The sequence below is a fragment of the Electrophorus electricus genome, chromosome 12 (assembly GCF_013358815.1).
Source record: "Electrophorus electricus isolate fEleEle1 chromosome 12, fEleEle1.pri, whole genome shotgun sequence".
Taxonomy (NCBI): domain Eukaryota; kingdom Metazoa; phylum Chordata; class Actinopteri; order Gymnotiformes; family Gymnotidae; genus Electrophorus; species Electrophorus electricus.
In genome coordinates, this window is record NC_049546.1 from 19,557,085 (window position 1) to 19,579,662 (window position 22,578).

Consider the following 22,578-nt stretch of genomic DNA (forward strand, 5'->3'; position numbering starts at 1 on the left):
GAAATGTCAAAGTTATAAAAGTTGAAAATACCAAAGTGTAAAACAACTTAGACCTTTAGTTAATGATTATTTTTTAAACTTTTGCTTCAGGGTACAGCTGGTTCTTGTTTGCTGATGGATCCAGTTACAATGATCTCTTTATTCCTCTATAGAATAAAAAGATTTTAAAGTTAAAAACGTTTCAGATTATTCTTTTTTTACATGTCTTATGAGTCATTTTTGATCACTAACACAGGAAAGTACCATGGAACAAACGGTACTAGAGCAGAATTTCTGGTTTTACAGTCAAGACCAAATAAGATAGACAAGATCTCGAAATTTCCCCCAGCCAATGAGAATTTATCTCTGGATTAATACAGATTAGTGAATTCATCAATTTCTCAGGGCTGACACTGAATTATATTGGATAGAACATCCAGAGTTAAACCAAACAGGCTGAAAGTACAGAAATATGGTTATTCCATAAGGTCATCATGCATACTCAGATCACTGTCTCAAGTACAGTGCCAATGTCACTTTACTTTCTTGTTTAGCTGCTTTCAGAGAGAATGGTGTGAGAATACAATTTTAGACCTTGTGGTCACAGTGAATATAGACAGAGGAAAAAAAAAAACAACACACACACAAGCTTAAACTGATAGTGTCTGATAATACACTTCCTGTGTGCATATGCAGTGTGCTTAAAGTTTTTTTGTTTTTTTTTTAACCTAAAATATTCTAATGCTTGGTGGCATGAAATACATACATGAGTTTAAAACCCATCTGGCACAGAAACGACCCAGGAAAAGTCACCCAGTCAGCATAGAGCTTCTCTTCTTGGGGGGAGGGCCACAAAAGGGGAAGTGGTCAGGATGTGGGAGGAGTCACAGCAACAAAACTGTGAAATACACTACAATGCCTTATGTGGTACTTATATTTACCCCAGTTTGTCCAAACTCTTTATATGAAAGGTAAGGCTTCTCAAGGGTCAAAGGTTAACAGAGCCAAAATGATCTCTGGTCACCAAACAGACTATATGAAAGAAAAGACAGTAGAGGATCTTGGGATTCTGTTGTCCAATGAGATTTTAACTGAGTGCAGCAAAGTTTTGCTTATTTTGAATTAGTAATATTTCATTCCTCATCCACCTTATTAGCCTAGACCTGGCTTAATTTTTAGATCATTTTTACATGGGACCAACAAATGTGACATAGACTTCTACAGTTCATGATCCCAGAATATTATTCTTGTTGTTTTGTCTCTTAATGTAAAATTAAATATGGGACAACATACAGAATAAAACCTTTTTAAACTACTCTGACTGTTGTCATACACTTTTCAATAGTGTTCCATTAGCCAGTCATGTTCCATCAGGCATGGATTGACTGGGCAGTAGCACAGGAGGAGAGTGTGTACAATTTTGAGTGACTCTACTATTAGCTATAAAAAAATCTCAGCTGTAAAAAAGGAACACTTAATAAAAATAAAAATAAATATTTTGAACAATTTTGCAAATAAGACTGTAAACAAGATTTTCATATCATTTTATACTTTCTTGCATGGTATAGTGTAATAGATAACAACACTGCCTGTCTCATTGGCGACTGAGGTTTAAACCTCATTGGCTCAAGTGCTCTATGCTGTATCAATAAGAGTTCTTGGGCAAGACTCCTACACTACAGTTGCCTGTCTGAAACATGGTTGAAATTCTAAGTCACTCTGGATAAGTGTGTCTCCCAAAAGCATAAAATAATGTACATGCATGTTGGGTATAAACATGTTATAAAAGAGATCAGGCACTGATAGTGGCCAAACAAGATTGTAAGACAACAACAGAACAGGACCATGTGACTATTGCCAGCCAATAAGATTTTAGGTCATGAAACACAAAAGTTGATGAAGTTTATTTAGTTGTATCAGTTGCTTCTTTTAAACCGTCTCCTCTGAGGTCTGACTCTATTTCATTTTATAGGCCTGTTCAAACTACAAAACTTGCTAATCAAGCAGTACTGATGCAACCTGGAGAAAATATCACTCTTAACTGCTCATTAAAAGAAAAATATGACAATCCTTGCATTTGGTACAAGCAAAGACTGAACCAGGAGCCTCAGCAAGTAGCATATGTGCAAAAACATAAAGAGGCCAAAGTTTCATCCCCATTCAGCAACTCCAGATTCAAAATTATTTGGAATGATAACACAAACTCTTTGACTATTATAAATCTTACTGAAGATTATAAAGGAACGTACTTCTGTGGAGTGACAGACGGAACAATGATTCACTTTTCCTCTGCTACATTCGTCAATGTGACAGGAAATAAGATATTTCCTGTAAATGTCTTATAATATAAAACTAGACTATAATTAAAACACAAAGCACTTCTAATCTTAATGTCAAAGCTACTGTTATTTTATGAATTAGAGAATTAAATGTCTTTGTTCTGAATAAATACAATGATTTCTACAGTCTGTGGATTGCAAAGTGCTCTAAGATACCTATGGTTTTAATGAAACCTGCTAATTCTTTCGTAGTACAGTTGTTTAAACATGAGAGGGAACCCAGGATGAACTAAAAGCAGACACTGTATGTATTTTATTGAACAGCATGCAAAGAGTTAAACCCAATAGACCCTACCAGTAGTGGAAAAGGGTCAAGAAGCCAAAAAACAGCCCAGTCAAGCAAGTATATTTGTGCCTCTTTGCTTTAAATAAAGTGATCATCATAGAAGCTTGCTCTTCAAGGTTCTATGTGACAGCCACAAGTGTTTTATAAAGGAACTGCCTTTCTCATAAAAAAAAACTAGCTTGACCATGTGAAAGACACCAAGATAAACTAAGCGCATACAATATTTTTATATTTACCAGAATATCAAGGTTTGTATACATTGTTGCATCATAATTCAGCATTAGAGTTTATTCCTCAAGCAATAGCTGAGTTGAGCCTTATTGTTCTTAGACAAGATGAATGCTCTCACGGTCTTAAACACATACACACACACTCACTCAAACACACACACACACACACACACACACACACACACACACACACACACACACACACACACAGAAAGTGGCAATGGTAAGTGTTCATAAAGGGCAGGAGGTTGGACCTCTTATAATTCATGACATTGAAAATTAAAAATATTGATTCAAAAATCAACAATAATTTTGGCATAGAGGTAATATTCCCTGACCCAATTACAATTAATACTGTATTTTCCCCAACCACAGCGAGACCTCAAGAAGGAAGTGTGATGGAGAAAACCAACAGTCAGGTACAACTAATGCAGTTGTGCTTTCTTGCCTTTATTAGTAACACTTCATTCTCTAGATTTATGGTCTTCATCTTGGATGTGGAATGCATCAGTTGACATAAAAAACTGTTTATTTAAATATTGAAATATTTGTCATGCTTAGCAACTTGCCTAGCATACATGACAACAGTAGATGTGAGTGTTAGGGGTTTATTCTGACAAAATCTGCTTTATCTCGCATAATGTGCATGTTTTTTATTGCGTTGTTTCAGACATAGCAGGTGATGTACACAGTAGAAGACAAGTTGTTTTAATATTAGTCTAATTATAAACTAATTATAAACATTGAGATTTGTGAGTCTTAAAAAAGCAATTTATTGTCATTTATACATTTAAATCTATGACATCTTTTACTAAAAATGTTTCTGGGTCTGCTCAGCTCAACTTCCTCTGTTTCATATCTGTGGTGCAGATATAGTTTATAGCTGTAGTAATTACCAGCTATGTTACTATATGCTTGTGGCAGGGCAGTGGTAGCTCACTACTTAAGGTACTTGACTAGTATTCAGAAGGTTTCCAGATCAAGCCCCACAACTACCAAGTTACCACTGTTGGGCCCCTGAGCAAGGCCCTTAACCCTCAATTGCTCAAGTTGTATTCAGTCATAAAAGTAAGTTGCTTTGGATAGAAAGTGTAAGCTAAATGTTGCACTGTACCTAGATCAGTTTTCATTGACCCAAAATTCACCAAGTTGAGATGCACTATTTTGCTTTGTTATCTACGGGGCTGCAACACAACATCCCTTGTTTGTGTGAAAAGGATCCCGACACTAAAGAGTTCTGTTATGTTGCATTACAGGTCTCTGAGGACAAGATGCAGAAAACAGGGTATCAAGAAAATGAGTACACCCATGTGAGATTCTGGCCTGTTTGAGTACAGGCCAGTTTAGTGTTCAGTTCAGTACATAAAAGAAAGTAGATTATACTGTGTAGAAGTATAGTCCAGAGTGTGTGTATAGTATTAGTACTTTCTCATAGACTTTTAATTATCTTGTCAATATGGAGTGGTACTTTTCCCCCTGTGCTGTAGGACTGTAGCACTAGTTTACTGTACACCCCACATACTGACATGGTTATAAATTTAAATATTTGTCAATAAAGAAGTTTAATTCACTTTCCATTTAATTCCAGCTTCTTTTGATGCTGCACTAGTATTCTGTGGAGGCAAACCATGGTGGCCAGAAGGGTTAACACTGACACACACACACACACACACACACACACACACACACACACACACACACACACACAGTACTATACATCACAAAACCAGCAAATGCAGTTCAATAATAAATCAGCCTTTCTCTACAAGACTTTCATTATTCACAAACCCACAAAGTCCTGAGATGAAGACATTTGTAATTCATCCTACAAAATCAGGTCCTGGCCAAACACACCACACTCTCCCATCTGCTTTGTGAAAGAGAAACACTGTTTGTCTGTATATGGCTCAGTTCACCAACAAACAGACAAATGTACACACAACATCTTGTGTTTACACTTGCATTTATATGTGGATAATCCCCATCTCTATTGTCATGCATGCCCAAGTGTACTTTGGTTGTACAACACAAGTGCTTTGCTAATCTGGTTGGCTGCAAGATAACTGGATGTGTGATACTGACAACAGGATGTACAGTGGTAGGCTTTTTTGAAACTCAAAACAATTATAAAACCAAAAACACACTTAGACCAACATCAGTCAAATGGATATTTATATTACTAAAAATATTTAAGTAAAAGTTATTTATAAATTTGTTTGCATTTTACTTGGTGTAATCTTTTTTTTATGAAGTGTGTACATCACTGTGAGTTTTGGTTTCCTCTAAAGACCCTGCCTTTGATAAACTGCCTCTGCCATGAATCACTGAATCACCAATTACACCACTGACTCTTTCATATATGTGGTATCAAGGCATGTGTAACTTGTTCTAGTAGCACTGAGACTAAAACTTTACGAGATGTACAGTATTCACAATCTCTGGGCAAATAAAATAAACTATTAAAGAAAAACAATGCTGAACTACATCATAACTACGTGTATAGTAGTCATTAAAATGTGAGCACCACTTCTAAACGTGATTGGGGCCTGATTTCCTGTTGGTTGTTCTTGCTACTCTATAGGAAACAGAAGTGCAGATAATGATCTCTCACTGAAACAAGGTGGTGGAAGGGTGCTGGTTGGATTATATTTGACCAGAGGGGCTCAACTCAAACCACTGAGTTCTATCACCTTATTCAGCCTCACATAGTGCTGCCTGAAAACTTAAATACACCTTCAGTTTATCAGTTTAATAATAAATCACTTTTATTTGCCAGTATGTGTTTTTGGCACTGGATAATTTAGTCTGTCATGTTTAAAAAATGCTAAAAAATGTATCACACAGGAACAAAATGTTCATTCATATTAATGACATACATTATACAATGGAAAGCTATTCAAAGCAATAAAATCAGAATCAACTAAGTTATAAAATTAGAAAATATCAAAGTGTACACATGTCTGTGTAATATCAATATTACGTTATAAGGGCACTCAAACGCTCATCCTACCAAATGCGTTTTTAACTTTTGAATGTAACAGGCTAACACAATTTAGATCTTTTGTTATTGATACTTTTAGAAACTTTTGCTTCAGGTTATAACTGTTACTTGTTTGATAAAGTTACAATGATCGTTTTATTCCTCTATAAAATATGTACAGATTTTACAGTTTTAAAATGTTTCAGATTATTTTGTTTCATGAATTGTCTTGGGAGTTGTTTTTTGATCACTAATGCAGGAAGTCATCATGAACAGAGGGCACTATTGTAGAATTTCTGGTTTTACAGTCAAGGTCAAATAAGATAGACAAGACCTCAAAACTTCCCCCAGCCAATGAAAATTTATCTCTGGATTAATAAAGATTGGTGCATTCATCAATTCCTCAGAGCTGTCAATGAATTATAACGGCAAGGGTATCCAGAATTAAACCAAACAGAGCCTGACAGTGCAGGAATAGGGTTATTCTATAATGTCATCCTACCATCCTCAGATCACTTTGTCTCAAGTACAGTGCCAACATCAGTTTACTTCCCTCTTTAGCTGCTTTCTGAGAGAATGCTGTGAGAACACAGTTTTAGACCTTGTGGTCACTGTGAATATAGTCATATGAAAAAAACACCACAAGTTTAGACTGATATTGTCTGATAATACGCTTCTTATATACAAGAACAGTGGTGAAACTTTTTTAACCAAAATATTCTACTGCTTAGTGTCATGAAATACATACAAAAAGAAAACATTGCTACAATAATACATTTCCAGTAAAATGGGAGCTCATATATTAACCTTGTACTAGCAGACACCAAAATGACTGTAAATGACAGATACCAAAAACTTCTGCAAAAACACCAGAGACCCATAACAATAAAATATAGTAAGAGCACTTACAAGGAGACTGAAACACAGCAACACAAGCCCCGTAAATAATCTTGTCTGTGTAATATACATATTACATAATGAGGACACTTATACTCTCCTCCTGACAAATGTGTTTTTAACTCTTGAGTGCTTCTGGCTAACACACCTTAGAGCTGTCACAGTGTGCAGAGCTCCCAGCAAGAGAGACATACCCATTCACTCACACACACACATAGACACACACACGCACACACACACACAAAAAAAACCAAAAACAAAAACAAAAAATCCAAAAAAAAAAATCAAGGTTTTACAATCAAGGCCAAATAAAGTAGACAAGACCTCAAAACTTCCCCCAGACAATGAGAATTCATCTCTGGATTAATATAGATTGGAGCATTTATCAATTTCTCAGAGGTGACACTGAATTATATTGGCCAGAACATCCAAAGTTAAACCAAACAGAGCCTGACAGTGCAGGGATAGGATTATTTTATAAGAGAATGGTGTGAGAACAGAGTTTTAGACTTTGTGATCACAGTGAATATGCATATATGGGAAAAAAAAAAAAAAAAACAAAAAAAAACAAACTATACAAGCTTAGACTGACAGTGTCTGATAATACATTTCCTGTGTGCAAATGCAGTGTGGAGAAATATTTTAAACTAAAATATTCTAATACATAAATTAAGAAAACAGTACTACAATAATAATAATACATTTCCAGTAACATGGGCGCTCATATATTAAACTTGTATTCTGCCAAAACACCCAAAACCCATAACAGTAAAACATAGTAAGTGTACTTACAAGGAGACTGTAACAAAGCAACAAGTTACACTGTATAAGAATATAATGTAAAAAAAAAAAAAAAAAAAAAAAAAAAGTTACTTTTTATAAAAAGGACATAACCATAAAAAAAACTATAGATTTTTTTTAGACTATCCCATCATAACGGACAACAAAAAAGATCACATGTAAATGCATAAATGATCATAACTGAAGTTTTCATAAAGTTTGTGTACATGTGGAAGTAGAGAGACTGATTTACCAGAGTAGTGTAAGTACTCGGATATGAAATGAAACTGTTCAATGTAACAGTAAGTCAAATTTCAAAGTCTTATTTATTTATATAGTACATTTTACAATGGCCATGGTCACAAAGCACCTTTACAGATGTCTGAGTCCCCAGTGAGCAAGGAAAAACTCTCAAAGAGTAAAAACAAGACACCTTGAGAGGAACCCAGACTTGAAAGAGGAGCACATCATCCTCTGCTCAACACCGGCCATCACAACAGGAACAAAATAAGCAAAAAAGAACTAAATCAGTAATAAGAATAAGTAAATAACAAGTCTATTCTAGGTTTCCAGGAGTCCTAGTCTGTGTATAAGTGTTTAAAATCCATCTAGCACAGATACAACCAAGGAAAAGTCACCCAGATACAGAACCCTCTTGGCAGTTCTCAGAGCGCACATGAGCTATGGGGAGCTCACATTTGCGCTTGATGACCAACCGGGTGCCTAGAAATGGGTTATCTTCGCATTCACTCCGCCTACTCACGTCTTGCACTGCAGGCCACTCTCCCCTGCAGCGATGGTCAAGACGGGTACACTCTTGGCGCTTACCTGGGATCTCGTCGATATCACAATATAGAGTATCCTGCTTCTTCCGGAAACAACGAGATGCCCGTGTACCCGTAGTGGCAGGGGATTTGTTGTGTCTGGTTTGGTGAAGCTGAGACATAACAAACTCGGACAGTGTGGAAACAATCCTTGTTGGGCTGTTCATTCTGTAACATTGAGTGGTAAGCAGGCAGACACGTGCAGAGAGGAGCGAGATTTATTATGGGCAAATCCAAAATCAGAGTCATTATCGTAGTCCAGGGTCAAAGAGCCAACACGGAGAGTACGGGGATACATGAGTAAACAAAACAAGAGTACATTAAAAGCAAACAAGGGAAACAGGCTATAACAAAAGAATAGGGAAAACCCAGGGCTAGGAAACACAAAGGTTAGGAAACACGGAGTACAAACCAATACAACCATACGAATAAACATACAAACACAATGAACTGAATACATTCAATCAATGAACCACAACAAAACACATTCACTATCATTCAAATGAAAAGCCACGACCAAGGCACACAATGGGGTTTAAATACATGAACTTCACAAAAGTTGAAACGAGGTGTAAGCGATCAAACAAGGTGAGGTCAAAATGAAACTATGGAATGGAAATAAACACAAGACAGGGAAAACACAGAAGATGGAAGGGACTGATCATGACACTTGTGTCAGATTTAGACACACTCCAATTAAAGGTTTGCATGCTTTCAGAAAAAGCACAAATACAATGTCCTTTTTGTTATTTTTGCTAGTCTTTGGAAAACAGAAGTGCAGATAATGATCTCTCACCAGAAACAGGGTGGTGGAGGGGTGCTGACTGGATTATATTTGACCAAAGGTGCTCAGCTTAAACCACTGAGTTATCTTCATTTAACTGGCCTCACATAGTGCTGCCTGAAAGTTAAATTAATCTGCCAAACATATTATCATTATAATAATAAATCACATTTATTTGCCAGTATGTGTTTTTTTACACTGGAGTATTTAGTCTGCCATGTTTGAAAACTGCTCAGTGTATCACACAGGAACACACGATTCATCAGTATTACTGACATACATTACACAGGGGAAAGCTATACAAAAGAACAAAAACAGAAGCATCCAAGCTATAAAAGTAAAAGATTCCAAAGTGCAATTTAAAAACACATCCTGTACTCATCCCCCTAAATCATGCTGTCTGTGTAACATAAATATTACATTATGAGTACACTTATACTCTCCTCCTGCCAAATGTATTTTTTTTACTCTTGAATTCAGCAGGCTAACACTCCTTAGAGATTTTGTTTGTGTTTACTTTTGAAAATATTTTTCAGGTTATAACTGGTTTTATAATGGCTCCAGGTACAATGATCATTTCATTCATCTGTAAAATATACACTTTTTACATTTTTATGTTTAAAAAATGTTACAGATTATTTTCTTTCCTTTTCTTTTTTTTCTCTTTTCTTAAGCATCTCAGGAAACATTTTTTGATCATTAAGGCAGTACAGCATCATGAAACACAGGGAACTAAAGGGGAACTTCTAGTTTTACAATAAAGGTCACATAAGATAAACAAGACCTGAAGATTTTATCCTGACAGTGAAAATGTATCTCTTGAGTAATTCAGATTGCTGCATTCATTAATTTTTAAGACATGATACTGTATTTCATTGGCCAGGACATCCACAGTTAAACTAAACACAGCCTGACAGTGCAGGAATAGGGTTATTCTATAAGGTCGTCATACATACTCAGATCACTTTGTCTCAAGTACAGTGCCAACCTCCATTTACTTTCCTCTTTAGCTGCTTTCTGAGAGAATGGTGTGAGAACACAGTTTTAGACCTTGTGGTCACTATGAATATAGACATAGGAAAAAAAAAAACAAACAAACACAGGTCTAGACTGATAGTGTCTGATAATACACTTACTATGTGCAAATGCAGTGTGCCATTTTTTAAAAATAAAATAATGCTAATGCTTAGGCAGGAAACACTTAAATTAAGAAAACAGTTACCAACATTACCAACAACCTGGGAACTCATGTATTAACCTTGTACTAACAAATAACAAAATAGAACACAAGACGATGTTAAACATTATCCAACGTAACAAATGCATGGGAGGAAAAATATGAAATTAAAAAAGAACAGTCAATTTGATATTTATTAAAGTCTTTAGTCATACTCAGCCCCACTGACACTGTTAAACTGTGCTCAGTGCCACCTGTTACATATGGGCTTTACACTGTAAACCTCCAGCAAACCTCCACATTACTCTCCAAACTCTTACTCACTGCATTGCCCCCATGCAGCCAATCACTTCCTAACCTGTAAAACCTATTTTGTCCTCTCCAGTGACCTTCCCCTTCCCCACTGGCATAGTTACTGCATTCTCAGTGTCGTCAGGTCCATAATAATCGTATGTATTACACCACCAAGCATTCCCCAACACAGCAGATCCATACTGGTCTCTGGGGACTGAGGCCATGCTCATTTGTAGCTACAATGTTAACAATGACATGACACAACATCCCACTCATCTGTGCAGTCCTCTATGTACCTGAAACACTGAACACCTCAGCTATTCTACCTTTATGCATTTCCCCAACTAACCTACAATTTTGCAAACAAGATTAAAAGCAAGATTTTTATATCATGTTTTACTCTGTCTTTTGTGGTATAGTGTAGTAGGTAACAACATTGGGGCAAGTGCTCTATGCTGTATCAACAAGTGTCCTTGGGCAAGACTCCTAACATTACAGTTGCCTGTCTGTAACATGTTTGAAATTCAAAGTCACATAAGTAGATAAAATATCATACATGGATGTTGGACGTAAACGAGTTTTACAAGAGATCAGATGCTGATAGTGGCCAAACAATGTTGTGAGACAACAAGATCATGTGACTTTTGCCAGCCAATGAGATTTTCATTCATGAGACCTGAAAGTTCATGAAGTTTAGTTAGTTTGTCAGTTACTTTTTTTCAAAGCGTCTCCTCTGAGGTCTGAGCGTTATGGTGCAATGATGGTACCAGTCTGGATACTTATATTTTTCAGCTACAAGACATGTATGGTTCCAAATCTTTACTAGTGTTCAAAATTACGTGTTACTGTACTTTGTTTTTGGATTAATATTCAATATTTATTGGATTACATGTTTTTTTTCCAAATTTTTCCTTATTGGTCTGATTCTGTTTCATTTTATAGGTCCTGTTCAAACTACAAACCTTGCTAATCAAGAAGTCTGGAAGCAACCTGGAGAAAATATCACTCTTACCTGCACATTTACAACAGATTCTACTAACATACCTTGCATATGGTACAAGCAAAGACTGAACCAGGAGCCTCAGCAAGTAGGATATTTGCAAAAAAATAAACAGGCTACAATTGTATCTCCAGTCAACAACTCCAGATTCAAAATTACTTGGAATAACACCACGAACACTCTGACTATTCTAAATCTTACTGAAGATTATAAGGGAACATATTTCTGTGGCGGGACAGATGGACATATCTTTAACTTTTACTCTGCTACATTCGTCAATGTGACAGGTAAATAAGTTATTTATTTTAAACATCTTAAAACATAATGCTACTGTTATTTTATGAAGTAGAGAATTAAATGTCTTATGAATAAATACAATGATTTTTACAGTCTGTGGATTGCAAAGTGCTATAAGATACCCATGTTTTTAATAGAACCTGCTAATTCTTTAGTAGTACACTTGCTTAAACATGTGAGGGAAACCAAGATGAACTAAAAGCAGGCGCTGTGTGTATTTTATTGAACAGCACACGCAGAGTTAAACCCAATAGAGACTACCAATAGTGGAAAAGGATCAGGAAGCCAAAAAACAACACAATCAAGCAAGTATCTTTGTGCCTCTTTGCTTTAAATAAAGTGATCATCATAGAAACTTGCTCTTCAAGATTCTATATAACAGCCACAAGTGTTCTATAAAGCAAATGCCGTTCTCTTAAAAATCTAGCTTGACCATATGAAAGACACCAAGATAAACTAAGAGCCTACAATATTTTTAGAATTCACAGGATGTCAGGGTTTATACACATTGTTGCATCAAATTTCAGCATTAGAGTTTGTGTTGGTGCACCAAACTTAATCTTTGTTCAATTATACTTTTTACTACATTTATATATCTTCATTTTAATTCATAGCAGAGCTGTGTAGTTAATATTTGACATAATGGTGGCATAACAGGGTGCTCAGGCTGAACCTTTTAAAATGTTTAAATTATCTATTGATCTTCCTTGGAGCAGTGCTGGTTAATTCTGTCTGATTAGCATCTGATCTCTTGGTCGCATACCACACACTTTTCACTTTAATTTGTATATTCATTTATTTTATAAAGATTGTTCTGCAGTAAAGCCCGTGGGTCCTGTAGTGATCTGTCTTGGAGCAGTGCTGGGAGTGTGTGTGGCTGTTATCATTGCTCAAGCCATAATCAATTTTAAGATGAAAAACTCAGAAAGTGGCAATGGTAAGTGTTCATAAAGGGCAGGAGGTTCAAACTATTCTAATTCATGACTTAAAAAATATATTTATCTTTAAGAAAATTGGAAAATAATGATAAAAAAAAACAGCAAAAATTTTGGCATAGAGGTAATATTTCCTGATCCATTTACAGCTAATCCTGTATTTTCCCCAATCACAGCTAGACCTCAACAAGGTAGTGTGATGGAGAAAAACATCAATCAGGTACAACTTGTGCACTCATACTGAAATACAGAAATATTTATGATGCTTAACATGCTAATCATAGATTTGGCAGCAGTAGACATTGGTGTTGAGGTCTATCCTGATAGAGTAGATTGTATCTCGTATTATGTATATTTGTTAAATTGCTTTGTTACAGACATAGCAGGGGATGATCTGTGAGTCTTAAAAAGCAATTTACTGCCATTTATTCATTTAAATCTATGACATCTTTTACTAAGAATGTTTCTGGCTTTGCTCAGCTCAGCTTCCTCTGTTTCATATCTGTGGTGCTGATATAGTTTATAGCTGTAGTATAATTACAGCATCATTGACACACATGCATGAGGCTATTGTGGTGGAGATGTATCAGACATGCAACACTGCACTGCTGTAGAGGAGGAGGAGAAGGCAACTCACTGTCTCTGTGTTTGAGACTAGTAGTCATATTCTAAATAAGGATTATAATGACAGTAATGTTCACTAAACATTGTTGTTCATTTTCACAGCGACATGATACTGATGAGTTGAATTATGCTGCCATTCATTTTAATGAGAGGAAAACCAAAAGAGGGCAGGTGAAGAGAGGACAGCCTGAAGACAGCGTGTACTCTGAAGTGAAACGTTCAGATCTTACTGGCTATCATCTAGATTATTAGGTCTTTTCCCTTCTATAATCCTAAGTGACGTCTGGATACATTCTCTCTTTACTGGCACATTCAGTGTTATAAAGGAGTTGCTGTTTAATGCTGTAATATCTTAGACTATATTCACCAGTTCTGATCATTAAGGTATGTGTTTCTGCTGGTTCCAGCTTCAACAGTAAAGTGCCACATTTGTATTAGAGAACCACTGTGCTCAAAACTGGGTGACTGATAAAGAATATCCACAATGTTTTGATCTCTACACATTGTGTTGTGTTTACTTATGACTGTCGCTTTTATGACCTTTATATCTTCTCTTCATACTACAAGATTGCACTGTGCCTGTTTTGTTGCTTAGTGTCCGATATTAAATATCAGATATAAATATGAAAATAGTGCATTAGATTATTATTATTATTATTATTATTATTATTATTATTATTATTATTATCGATAACCAATATTAAATTTGAACTATTTTGTTAAATATTTAATACTGTATGATTTCTTATCATACATCATATTACAGAATGTTATTTATGTGTTATTTTATTCCATTCTACTTTAGTTGTATTATCAACTATGAATATCTCCTTACTATGTGCTTGAATGTTTTTCAAGTTTGTAAGTCTATACCTACCCAAACATTTTGCATAGACAAAAAGTGATTCAAAGTAAACTCAATAATTATGGTGTAAACCTTAAAAGCCTAAAAAAGGAAGAATAAACCTGCATTAATATGCACATGTAACCCCCAACTCTTAGTACTGTTTGTACTATGAAAATTACAGGGCCATGCTTTTAAGTTAAGGGCCTGTATATTTGTAAATATAATTTCAGTATATGGTGTTATTTTCTAAATTATGGAAAAATATGGACACACACGTGCGCACACACACACGCACAAGCAAACACTCAGATACGTAAAATACCTAACACCATCACACCCCCCAACCCCCCAAAAAAGTGTTTTTTGGGGGAGGGTGACAAATATATATGTATTAATAATTCTAAATAGTTGTTTTAACTCTCTCTGAATATGTTTAACTAAGATATATGAATGAACAATCACTATATTACATATCAAGCTTTATGGATTATCAATATATTAAGCTTCATGTGTGCAAGTGAAAAATTTGCATTACAACAACTATAACCAAAAAATGGCAAAAAACAAATGTCTCAGCTACACAGTATTCATATACTAACATTTAAAAAAAGTAAACTTTTACTAATTGACAGTTAGTTGTCTAACAAATCATAACAAGTGTTTTAGAAATTAATTTCTATGTACAGAAGCAGCATTTATCTAGCTAGCTAGTAGCAGACATTGTGCCTAAATGTGACCATAGCTATCTAAATCCACTATTGTAGCAATATTGTAAAATAACATTCATTTAGAAATCACTCTTTTTTTCATATTCCTCTTCATCAAAGGAATCAAACCCCTCAGGCTCTAAAGCTTTGTTACCTTCGTCACTACTTTCCAAAATTGTGACAACTTCAGCAGCTGTACACTTGTAGCACTACATTTTAGCTGCTGGCTAGCTAGATGTAGATTTAACGAGGTAGGAAATGTGTCAGATGTGAAGGTCAAAGCCTTATTGATTTCCTGATTGTTTATTGGTTAGTTTCACACAGATTGACACAAATTAATCACCACACATGGGATTAGATGGATTAGACCTGAACAGGTGAATCACCTCTCATAGGCTCTTTATTCTTACTAGCAACAAAATTGAAAAGGCAGATTCTACAGGTTCAGGAAATGTTTGAACCATATTTCTAAGCTGTCATATCACAAGGATATTATTTAAAACACTGCAAAACATTGAAGCCGACGATGTGCTAGTGTATGCGTCAACCACGACAGAGAAATAAATAAGGAACGTGTGTGATAATTCAGTACATGAGTGATTGGGCCTGGGGAAGTGATTAAGGGCTGCGATTGCCAGGTGATTTTGGTTAGACTGCTAATGTGAGTTATACCATCAGCATAGCTATAACAAAATGCCTCACTGCTTTGAACCTTTTTTTCCATATTATTCAGTGGCAGTGTTAAAATGTTCTTCATACACAGAGCATAAAAGGTTTACATTGCAGTAGCAAATTGATGATTCTCCATTGATGATTTCCTTATCTCATCTCATTCCTCCTCTGGAATGCAGGAACTCAATACGCAGCCCAGCTGATCACACCAGGCCAAAATATGGAAACAATTTTCTGACAAGTTATATTTTATAAGTGACTGAGAGTGACTTCCTGTCTCCAGCAGATGAGTATGAATTTCCATGGTGATACACACACCCATAACAGGAGCCCTGAAATCTGGGTGTGAGGGATGGTCTGCTCTCTCTCTCTCCTGCTAGTCTACTTTTTTTTTAAATTTCATTATGATTGCTTCCTACCTTGTTGCATGCTCTTTGCATGTGAAAGCATGAAAAACATTCAGTTCAGAGTGTAAGGTGGGCTCACACCGAGGTCGGCTGGCTGATGACACCATTTAATAATGGTGGGCCCGTGTGCAGAACAGTTAGATCTGGGAACAGGTAAAACAAAAATAATGGGGATGGGGCTTCGGCCTGGTGCCAACCCTTACACAGAGAGCCAGAGTGTGGGAGAAGAAGCACTGACACCTTTAGAGAGCCATCGCAGCTTTCAAGAGGAAGGCTGAGCAGGGAGAGACCACCATCTGTCAGCTGGGGTTGTGTGGCTGGGGGTAGTGTGGGTAGCCAGCAAAGAGGGGAGAGCTGGATTAAGAGGGAAACTCAACCCCAGGTACATTGGCCCATATGCCATCTGGGTGAGGCTCAACAAGGTCACCTACCGGGTCAATGTAGCCAAGGGTCCTCGGCATTTCATGTGTCCTCTTCAAGCCCTTCACAACAGGTCCTCTAGAGCATGCTGACCTCACTGTCATCTATTCAACTCCAAGTGACATCGACGGAGGACCCTCCTACATGGTTCACGCCCACCTCAACTCCAGATGTGCAGAGGAAGGATTCAGTACCTAGTGGACTGGGAAGGGTACGGGCCTGAAGAAAGGAGCTGAATACTGGCAAGTTAAATCCTAGAAACCAAACCTATCATTTCCTCCCTCTGTGCCCATCCATCCTGGGATGCTGGCCCCAGTGGGTACTTTTGGGTGGGTGGGGGTGTACTGGCAGGAATCCAGCCAGCCCTCACAGAGCACAACTGGCAATCACAGCCCTTAATCACTTCCCTAGGCCAAATCGCTCATGTACTGAATTATCACACTGCTCATTATGCATTTCCCTGTTGTGGTCAATGGACACACTAGAGCCATCGTTAGCTTCAATGTTTCACAATACCCTTGTGATATGACAGCTTAGAAATATAGTTCAAATAGTTCCTGAATCTGCCTTTTCAATTTTGCCCATAATAAGAATAAGGTTAGATAAAAATGTTATATTATAGGAGAATATACATGTCATCTGCCTCTGACTGTGTGATTCACCTGTTCAGGTCTTATCCATATAATCACCATGTGTGAGTGATTTGTGTCAATCTGGGTGAAACTAACCAAGAAAATCAATAAGGCTTTCATTTTCAATTCGGAAACATTTCCTTCCTCAACATCTAGTTAACCAACAGCTAAAATGTTGTGATACAAGTGTACAGCTGCTGAACTTGCAGAGATTTTGGAAATTAGTGACAAACGTAACAGAGCTTTAGAGCCTGAGGGGTTTGATTCCTTTGATGAAGAAGAACCCCCAAAAAATGGTCGATAGCTAAATTAATGTTGTTTTACTATATTGCTACAGTAGTGGATTTAGATAGCTATGGCCACATTTAAGCACAATGTCTGCTAGTAGAAAGTCTTTTCTAATACACTTGTCACTTGTCACTTTTGTTTGACAAAACAAAACTGTTTTTTTTTTATAAGAAACTGTTTATTAGTAAAGGTTTCCTAAAAGATGTTATAGGGGTTTGTTTTTTGTTGTTTTTTTTTTAAAGTAAGCTAGTATATTATAGATGAATGAATATGTTTTGGCTATAATCAATACTGTGCAACTGAGATTTGCAGCTGATACATTTTTGGGTAGTTATTGATTTACAAACTGTAATAACTGGAAAGCACATAGTTAATAAGAGGATATTGCTAATTGATAAAACAAGCAAAGTAGAATGGAATAAAATAACCATAAGTAAAGAAAATTGTGTAATATGATGTATGATAAGAAATCATACAGTATTAAATATGTAATATAATATTTTATATCAAATTTAATATTGGTTTTCTATACTACTAATAATAATAATAACAACAACAATAATAATGACATGTAATATCAGATGCTAACAAAAACAACAGGCACAATGCAGTCTTTTAGTATGAAGAGAAGACATAAATGTCAGAAAATCGACAGTCATAACTAAGTAAACAAAACACAATGGGTAGAGTTCAAAATATTGTCGATATTTTTTCTCAGTCACCCAGTTTTGAGCACATTGGTTCTCTAAGACAAATGTGGCACTTTATTGTTGAAGCTGGAATTAACCAACAGAAACACAACATACCTTAAAGATCAGAAAGCAGATGAACAGAGAATAGTCTTAGAGATTACAGAATTACACAGCACCTCCTTTACAACACTGAATGTGCCAGTAAAGAGATAATGTATCCAGACTTCACTTAGAATTATAGGAAGGAAGAGAGCTAATAATCTAGATGATAGTCAGTAAGAGCTGAACGTTTCACTTCAGAGTACATGCTGTCTTCAGGCTGTCCTCTCTTCCACTGCCCTCTTTGATTTTCCTCTCATTGAAATGAATGGCAGCATAATTAAACTCATCAGTATCATGTCGCTGTTGAAATGAACAACAATGTTTAGTGAACATTACTGTCATTCTCATCCTTATTTAGAATATGACTACTAGTCTGAAACACAGAGACAGTGAGTTGTCTTCTCCTCCTCCTCTACAGCAGTGCAGTGTTGAATGTCTTATACGTCTCCACCACAATAGCTTCATGCATGTGTGTCAATGATGTCATAATTAGACTACAGCTATAAACTATATCAGAACCACAGATATGAAACAGAGGAAGCTGAGTTGAGCAGAGCCAGAAACTTTCTTAGTAAAATATGTCATATATTTAAATGTATAAATGGCAGTAAATTGCTTTTTAAGAGTTCAAGTTCAAGTTCGGTTTATTCGTCACATACATAGTCATACACAATATAACGCGTATTGAAATGGTGGAGAGTGCTCTGTCCAAACTGAGGAAAAGAAACAGGGGTGCATAGAGAAAAATATATATATATATGCAGATAAATATACATATTCTATGTATTTACAAAAATATATTAACAATGTATGTACAATATATGTATATTATGATTATATACACAATGTACAATGTATATGGTTGGGTATATATGTACACAATCTACAGAATGTACAGATCCATTTTGTATAATAACATATCTACAGTTGTTGTGTAACAGGGAAATTGAGTATAAATCTATATATACAGATGTACAGATATACAGTCATGTTACATGGTGGTGGTGGTGGTCCCCACAGTTTATCAGTTTCCCTGATTCAGGGCCCGAATGGACTGTGGGAAGAAGCTCCTCTTCAGCCTCTCTGTCTTGGTCTTCAGGGAGCGGAAGCGCCTCCCTGACCTCAACAGAGAGAAGAGTCTATTGTTGGGATGGGTGGGGTCCTTCACAATTTTCCTGACCTTGGTCTGGCACCGCTTGTAGTAGATGGTCTGCAGGTCAGGAAGTTCCGTGTGAGTGATGCGCTCTGCTGAATGCACTACCCTTTGGAGTGCTTGTCTGTCTATTCCCTGTCTATTCCTTGTCTATTCCCAAACCAGACTGTGATGTTCCCCGTGACGATGCTCTCGATAGTGCAGGTGTAGAAGTTCCGCAGTACTTTGGAGGGCAGTCTGAAGTCCCTTAGGCGTCTGAGGTGGTAAAGACGCTGACGAGCCTTCTTTGCCAGGGAGTTGGTATGGCGGGACCAGGACAGGTCCTGCGAGATGTGAACTCCAAGGTACCTGAAACTATCTACTCTCTCCACCGTGGTTCCACTGATCCTCACAGGTTGGTAGTGCCGCTCCTGCTTCTTGCTGCAATCCACGATCAGCTCCTTTGTCTTACTGACGTTTAGGAGGAGATTATTTTCCTGGCACCAGTTTTCCAGGTGTTTAATCTCCTCCAGGTAGGCCCTCTCGTTGTTGTCCGAGATCAGACCCACGACAACGGTGTCGTCAGCAAACTTGACAATGATGTTAGAGCTGGAAGTGGCTGTGCAGTCGTAGGTGTACAATGAGTAGAGCAGGGGGCTTAGGACACAACCCTGAGGAGCACCAATGCTGAGGGTGAGGGTGGATGAGACACAGTTGTGGTCTGTCTGTTAGGAAGTTGGAGATCCAGTCGCAGATTTGCAGATCTTAATATTGTTTATGATTAGAATAATATTATAGTAGCTTGTCATTCTGCTATTTACATTAGTTGCTTTGCCTGAAACAAAGAAATGAAATAAATCTACATAATGTGAAATACAGTATATTTTATCAGAGTAGGTGCACATCACTAAATAAATATCCTTATTTTCAAATCTGGCTTTTTCTATTATGGTGGGATATGTCGTATTATGCTAACTAAAAACAGCAGATATTGTAACATCTACTATTGTCATGTCTATGAATGTCTAGTTGCTAAGCATTATAAATATGTATATAGTTAATGGCACAAATCACAACTGCACAGGTTGTATCTGATTGGTGGTTTTCTCCATCATACTACCTTGTTGACGTCTCGCTGTGGTTGTGGAAAAAATACAGCATACAACCCTATTCCTGCACTGTCAGGTGCTATTAGGTTGCTCTCAGTGTCTGCTCTTAGTTCATAATGGGTTCCCTCACCTGCTTGAACATGTTGACTACTAAAGAATTACCAGGTACTTTAATAAAATGCGTATCTTATATTTCTTTGCAGTTTATGGACTGAAAAAACTTTGCATCTATTCAGAATTTGAATTCTCTTCATAAAACATCTTTCACATTGATATTAAAATAATAAATGTTTGGTGCTTTACTTATAATCCAGTGTTAAGAAGTTTAAAAGAAAACATTTAATTGCCTGTCACATTAACGAAGGTATAAGAGGAAAAGTGAACCGTTGTTGCTTCTGGTATTCCACAGAAATAAGTTCCTTCATCTTGTGTTGTAGCTTTTTGAATAGTCAAAACATTTGTGCTATTAATCCACATCATTGTAAATCGGCAGTTGTTGAATGGAGAAGAAAATATAGCCTGTTTATTTGTTTTCACTATTCCTATTTGCTGAGGCTCCTTTGCTTGTACCAAATGCACCAAAGTTTGTCACTGGGTGTCGCTTTCAATGCATAGTTAAGAGTGCTATTTTTTCCAGGTACATTCATGACTGCTCATTTAGCATCTTTTTTAATTTGAACAGAACCTATAAAATGTAATGGAGCCATAGCAATAATGAAAAATGTGGACAAAAGTTTATCCAAAGCAAATAATCTACAGTGGGGAAAATAATTATTTGATCCCGTGTTGAATTTGTATGTTTACCCCCTTGCAAAGACATGAACAGTCTATAATTTTCATGATAAAATAAATCTAACAGAGAGAGACAGAATATCAACAAAGAAATCCAAAATAAAACATTAAATAAAGGTTAACCTTAAAGAGTTTGTACATATTGGTGTAAACATGAATTTAGGCTCTGGCACTGCAATGTAGATCACAGTTACTTGGGGCTGCTGATGGATAACCTCAGTTGCTGTGGCTCCTCCCACATTCTGACTACCTCCCTTTCTGTGGTTCCTCCCACATCCTGACTACCTCCCCTTCTGTGACTCCTCCCCCAAACAAAGAGAAGCTCTAGACTGACTGGGTGACTTTTCCTGCTCTAGATGGGTTTCAACAAACTTACATTCAGTGAACCCAGACGTTGACCAGAGGACGATGGGCTCTCCTTTGATTTTTGCTTCCTCTTAACATTTCTTCTTCATGCCATTTGGCAGGTTTTCCTTGTCAATGTTGCCTTTGGCTCAGTCACTGTCGGCTTGGACTCTGACATGTGTGAAGCTGCTTTGTGACAATACCTGTTGTAAAAAGTGCTATATAAATAAACTTGACTTTGAAACTTGACTTAATGCTACACTGTACTGTTTTATTTCATATCTGAGTACACACACACTGCTCTGACCAGTCATTCTCCCTACTTCCACATGTACGCACTTTCCACATGTATCCTCTTGAAACTTCTTTTATGCTTTCTGTATTTATTTGTGATGTTTGTTATGTTATGATAAGATATTCTAAAACATGTTTAGTTTTTTAGTTTTTTTTTTTTAATGATTAAGGCCCTTTCTTAAAAAGTAACATCTTTTGTACAAATGTAACCTCATATACCTCTTACTATGTTTTACTGCGATGGGTCTTTTTTTTTTTTTGCAGATTTATTTTTGGTTTCTTCCAATTCATGGTTAATTCATGAGTGCCCACGTTATTGGTCATGTTTTAGAGTTGCAGAACTGGTAATCTATGTACTTAATTTATGTATTTCTTACCAATGAGCATTAGTATATCTTAGCGGGAAAAAAAAAAAAAGTTTCACCACATTGCATTTACGTAAAGGAAGTGTATTATCAGCCACTGTCTGTCTAAGCTTGTATTTTTTTTTCTATGTCTATATTCATACTGACCACTAAGCCTAAAACTGTTCTCACATCATTCTCTCAGATAGCATCTAAACAGGAAAGTAAACTGATGTTGGTACTGTACTCATGACCAAGTGATGATGACCTCATAAAATAGCACAACATTTTAGTCTCAGTGCTGCCAGAAAAAAGTTACACATGCCTTGATACCTCAGCAATGAAAGAATCAGTATTTCCTAATACCGA